Genomic DNA, 6,000 nt, shown 5'->3' with positions numbered 1-6,000 from the left:
CGGGCACCAGCCCGGGAGCCCCTCTCTGACAGGACACGAGCCTTTTTTCTCCTCCTCCTCCAGCAGGGGCTGCCCCGGGGCTCCGTGTGCCTGCCGGCCGCGGCTTCGGGGTGACCTCCTTTCCTCTTCTGTTCCGTGGCCCTGACCGTGGCCGTCTGGTCAGGGTGGGGCGGAGGCGGCAGGCGTACAGCCCACGGCCCCTTCGCCTGGTCTGCAGTCCCAGCCCCGGTGACACCGGCGCCGGCACCAACAGTGACAGCTGCTGACTCACCCGTGCCAGGCGCTGTCCATGCACGTCCTCAGCACTGACCTTTGAACCCTCGCGAGGCCCTTCCCAGCGGGGGTGATGGTCAGCGTCACCCCATTTTACAGGCGAGGGAGCAAGGCCAGAACAATGCAGCGATTGCCCACGGTCACCCCACCGTGGGGCCGGGAGCCTGGCCCCGGGCTGACCAGGCTCCTGCAGCATCTCAGCTTCTGTTTCTGCCCCAGGAGCCTGCCTCTCAGCTCCCCTGCTCCCCAGGCCTCCGCCCCAGGGTGCCAGCTCGCTGAGGGACCCAGCGACGTGGAGATTTGCACACTGCACACCTCCCCCTGGTCCCCCTCAGCATGCACGGCTCCAGGGAAGGCAAACGGGGCTGATCAGGCTCTGGGTGCAGAGGCAGCGGGAACCCCCGGGGACCTGCGCGAACATGCGGCCTGGCACCTGGGCGCCGGCAGCTCCCCACGCCGAATCCCAGCCCGATCCCCCTCAGCCGCTGTTTGCGATGTAAACACCCGCTTCCTGCAGGCTGCCCGGTCCTGCCCGCCTGCCTGGGCGCCGGAGAGTGGTGGGGGGTCCCCGGGGATGGCTGCGGTTTGAACAGGAGCTTCAGAGGGGCTATGGCGGGGGGCACTGGTGCCCATTGTCAAGGCGTCAGCTGGGCCTGGGGCCCAGACGCTGGTGACTGAGCGGAGGGGGCACCCCAGGCCTCGCAGGGCTGGCTCTCTATGAGAGCTGGGCGCCTGCAGGATGGGGTTCAGGTCCTTGATGAGGGAGGGCTGAGGCCTGGGGGGAGGAGTCTCACCAGAGCTGTGCTCCCACCCTCCCGCCCCCTCCCGCCATGGCTCAAGCAGGGGCCCATAGTGTCTGTCCTGCTCCAGGCCCTGAAGTCCGCCCACCTTGGCTCAGGGCTCCTCCTTGGGCCTTGACCCCCCCCACCACCTCTTCCTGCCTCTTCCCCACAGCGCACCCCGCTCCCGCCCACCGCAGGGCTTTGGATGGGCCCCCGGAGCTGGACAGACCAGGAGGGACCCTGAGTCCTGAGGGCCCCTCAGCCTCCTCCTGCAAAGCCGGGAGCCACCTGCAGAGGCTGCCCCGCCCACAGAGTCTCCGCTCTCTGGGATTGGCCAGACTCACTGTGTGACTCCGCCCCCATCGTGGCTGATTGGTCCAGACTGGACACCTGACTCAAGCGTGGCCCAATGTGATTCTCCCCCGTGAATCTGAATGGGACACTGGGACACCCCATCGCAGGGGCGGGCCACCTGCTGGGCACTGAAGGCCCCAGGCACGGGGTCCTCAGCCCCTGGGTTTCTGGATCTTTCCTCCAGCCCACGGCCCTCACAGATAACAGCCACCGCCCCCTTCGCTCCTCGAGGTTCCTGTGGCCGACGCTCTCTTCCGGTGCTGCCTGGCCAGTGGGCCCCCGAGGACCCGCCTCCACCAGGTACCCTAAGGCCTGCGGGTCCTGGCACCCCCCGTCCCCCGGCGGAGGCCAGGCAGGGCGGGCCAGCTGCCTTTGCCTCTTTCTTTTCTTTAAAAAATTTTTTTATTGATGTCTGAGAGGAAGGGAGAGGGAGAGAGAGAGAGACATCAGTGACGGGAGAGAATCATGGCTCAGCTGCCTCCTGCACACCCCCCACTGGGCATGGAGCCCACAACCCGGACTGTGCCCTGACCCAGAACTGAACTGTGATCTCCTAGGTTCATAGGTCGATGCTCAACCACTGAGCAACACCAGCCAGGCTGCCTTTGCCTCCTTCCAGGGCACCCCCAGGCCATTGCTTCTCACTCTGGAAGGAGGCAGCAGGCATAGGGGAAGGGCAGGGCCCAGGGGGCAGGGGGCAGGGGGCGGGGGCAGGGCCGAGGTCTGCCACCTCTTTTTGCTTTCACCAGCCTGAGCAGGAGGCCCCGAGGCAGTTCGGTGCAGAGGGAGGAAGCAGGAGGCGGTCCTGGGCTCCCTTATCCTCATCTCCCGCCAAAGGTGGCACAGGGGTTCCTGCAGCACTGGTGTCTCAGGGAGTCAGTGCCCCTTGCCTAGCCCTCCGCTGCCTCTGGGGACCATCAGATGGGGACAGAGTCCGCCTCCAGGAGCCGAGCACAGCTGACCTGAGGGCCAGTCAGGCACCGGGACCGGGAGAAGCAGCCGTGCTGAGTGGGCGGCAGGGCAGCCCCCGAGGCACCGCCTGCCCCTTTAGCCCTCTGGTGCCCACTGGGCTGCGGGCAGCCAGGCGGCCGGGGGGGTCCCAGGAGCACCGGAGGAAGCGCTGACGGGGTGCAGGGCAGGCCTGACCCTCCGGAGCTCCGGTGGCCGGGGTGGGTTGATGGCAGCAGCCCTGCCACGGGAGCTGCCTTCCTCACAGACGGTTCATTCCACTGATGCGGACGATTCCCGAGGAGGCCTGGGCCCCGCCTCAGCTTCCTGCTTTGCAGTGAGGACTCCCCCAGCGCCCACCCTTCCTCCTTCCCCCTGGGGCCCCGGCCTGGGGACGCAGGGAGGGTGGGCGGGCGTGTGCCAGGGAGCTGCTGGCTTCCTCTGGCTGCCGCCAGGCGCTGAGAAGCACTGACGGGTGGGTGGGGTGGAGGGGCTTGGCAGTGGCTCCGGGGGAGGCAGCAGCCGGGATGGCAGCAGGTGGAGCATCCGGAAGAGGAGAACAAAGCACGGAGGGTGCTGGGCCCCAGGGGTGACCCAGGGGGTGGGGGTGGGGGTGGGGGAGGCCTGGGCCCTGTGGCTGATTTGGGGGGGGGCCCACAGGGAGGCTGTGGCGTGAGGGGGTGCGTGGGTGTAGGATGGGGAACCCACCACGTGGCCTCTCTGAGCCCCAATTTCCTCCCTGTCCCAGGGAACCTTCATGCCTGCGTCACCGTTCACGCTGCATGCCAGGGCTTACAAACAGCCGTGGCACATAGCAGTAGCTCAGTTAATATTTTTGGATCCAACGAGTAAGTAGGGCTGATGGAGGGTGGGGCTGGCGGGTCCTTCTCAGCGCGATGCCCGGCACACAACCGTTCTGAACACCTGACGGCTTTGCTATCGCTGCTGTGGGACCCGCCGCGGGGCAGAGGGCTGAGCCAGTGGAGTCTCCCCCAAAGAGGAGGAGCTGGCAGGCGTGTCCGGAGGACGGGGTGGGGCCTGGGATGAGCCTGGAGGTGCCCCGGGACCAGAACTCTCGGAGCGGAGGGCCTTGGCCCGGAGGCTGACTCGGCCTGACTGCAGGGGCGGCCCCAGGGCTGGGGTTGGGCAGGCTGCCATGGGCACTGGAGGCTGGTGAGCTGCCCCGTGGAGGCCAGCGGAGGCGGCCTCTCCGGAGGCTGGACAGGGAGGCGAGGTGGCCGGCGCGGAGGGCGGGGTGCGGGGGGGTCTCACTCCTCAGGTCAGAGACACCACAGTGTGGCTGCAGGCGGAGGGAGTGGTCTGGGCGCCTGGAGACGTGGGGGAGCGGGGTGCTGGCTGGAGGGGCCCCTGAGAGGCATGTGCAGCTGGGGTGCGGTCTGGGAGGAGCTCTGCGATGGCCCCAGGGCGCCTCAGAGCCACCCCGGAGGGAGGGAGCAGGGTGCTGTGCAGCCTGGGTGGGAGGGGCGCAAGCGGGGAGCGGCCGGCTCAGCAGAAGGAAGGCCCTCTGACAGGGAAGGGCCCAAGGACAGACAGGCCCGGGGACGCGGAGGGAGGGCGTGCAGACGGGCGAGTGGAGGCACGAGGGGCTGGCGGGGGTGGGGAGGGCTCTGCGTGTGGGCCGCCCCGCCCCCAGGCCTCCGGGATCCTGCCTCTCACCGGGAATACGGCTCCCCGCGGGGATTTCGGCATTAGCAGGGTGGGGGTGCCTCCGGGCCCATTGGGCTGGCACCCCTGGTGTGTGGTCTGCGGGGTGCCTGTGGGCGCGGGAACGGAGCCGGGCCCAGCAGTGACCGGTATGGGGACACCGGTGACCAAGGAGGGGCTGGGCTGGGGCTGGGGCCGGGTGGCTGGTCCCTGGGGGCCACCACGGTTTGTACTGGCAGGAAGTCACAGCCAGCACCGGCAGCCAGTCCTCACCCCGGACGGTGCCCCCGCGGGCAGATGCCTGCCTGGTGCAGAGGTGAGGCAGCCGGTCCTGCCCTGCCCAGGCCCCAGCCGAGGCCAGCCTGTGCTCGCTCCTCCGGCCCCCGGGGAGGGCGCTGGGAGGGGGGTCCCTGCAGGAGAGAGGCGGGCTGGGCTGAGGGGGCTCAGGAGCTGTTCCCCTGCTGCTGGGCCCCAGGCCTGCCCCCGTGCTCTTGACCCCACCCCAGGTTCAAGGCTCTTTGCTACGGTGGACGCCGTCTGCTCCCCCTGACCCTCCCGGGGCCGCAGGGGATCAGAGCTCCGGGACATCACAGGGATCACAGGCTGGGCTGGCCGAGGTGCCGCTCTCCTCTCTCCCAGCCTCTCCCCTCCATCCCAGGCTCCCCTTGGGCTCCTGCCTCCCGGCCTTAGCTTATGGGCCCTTCCCCACCCTCTGCTCCCTCCTCCCCTGTCACCGGGCAGCCCACAGGGGGGGTGAGGTGACCTCTCTGCTCCGTGGTGTGGTCACTGCTGGTTCCCAGGCCCCTCAGGCTCTGGACCCGCTGCTAAAGGGCGGGGCCGGTCCAAGTCCCTCCAAGCCTCTGGCTTTGCCTGGCCCAGGGGGAGGGGGCATCGATGGAAGTTTATGGAAGATGAACCAGCTCCGGGCCTGCCCCACGGGGACCCATCCTTCAGAAGAGGAGACCAAGGCGTGGAGCGTGAGAGGGTGCTACCCACGGGCCCACAGGGAATGCAAGACGGGGCCCCGGGACAGCCCCCCTCACCGTCCCCCCTCTTTGATACCCAGGAGGTTGGAAGAGGCGGACGGGCCAGGGAAGGCTGCGGGGCAGGGCTGGGCCTGGCCAGGACCCTGGACAGCTCAGCGGCAGCCCCTGCTTGAATAGTACCTGGCTGTGCCTGGGGCCTTAGAGGGGGTGGAAGGAGCCTGCCTGGGACCCGGGCTCAGGGGCCTGGGACCCGGGACGGGGGACCGGGGTGGGGAAGGGGGTGGAGGTGAGAAAGGTGGACTGGAGTCCGAAGACTGGCCTCGCAGTCCCAGCTTTACATGTTTGCCATGTCCTGGCTGGTCAGGCCCGGAAACCTTCCGGAGCCTCAGTTTCCCCATCTGTCAAATGCGCCTTCCAGTCTCGCTTCAGCAGGGAAGGCTTCTCCCTGCCGAGTCCCACCAGGCTGTTGTGAGGAACAGACCAGCGGCACGGAACCTGGAAAATTCTCAGGAAACACCCAGGCTCAGGCAGCACGGAGGGGCCAGGCCTCGGCGCTGGGACGCCGGCCACGCTCGTGACGGTGGCTCCTCCCCATCCACAGGAGAGTGGGGCGTGGCCTCTGTCCAGCTCCGGGAGACCCGGTCCCGGGCGGGGGACACCACTCCTGAGGCCTACCTTTTTTTTGTCCATCTTCACCTGAGGATATTTCCCCTTGATTTTTAGAGAGAGTAGGAAGGAGGAGGGGGGCAGAGAGAAACATTGATGTGAGAGAGACACACTGATTGGTGGCCTCCTGCACAGCCCAACCAGGGCTGGGGATCTGCACACAAGGTACCTGCCCTTGACCGGAATCTAACCCGGGGCCCTTCAGTCCGCAGGCCGAGGCTCTATCCCTGAGCCAGACCTACTGGGCCTCAGGCCTATGCTGAGCCGATCGTCCAGGATAAATGCCTCAGCCTCCAGGTCCATCTCCCCCGGCAGAGCCTGGGAAT

Source organism: Pipistrellus kuhlii, unplaced genomic scaffold (assembly GCF_014108245.1).
Source record: "Pipistrellus kuhlii isolate mPipKuh1 unplaced genomic scaffold, mPipKuh1.p scaffold_m20_p_64, whole genome shotgun sequence".
NCBI lineage: Eukaryota > Metazoa > Chordata > Mammalia > Chiroptera > Vespertilionidae > Pipistrellus > Pipistrellus kuhlii.
This window is presented reverse-complemented; position numbering follows the sequence as displayed.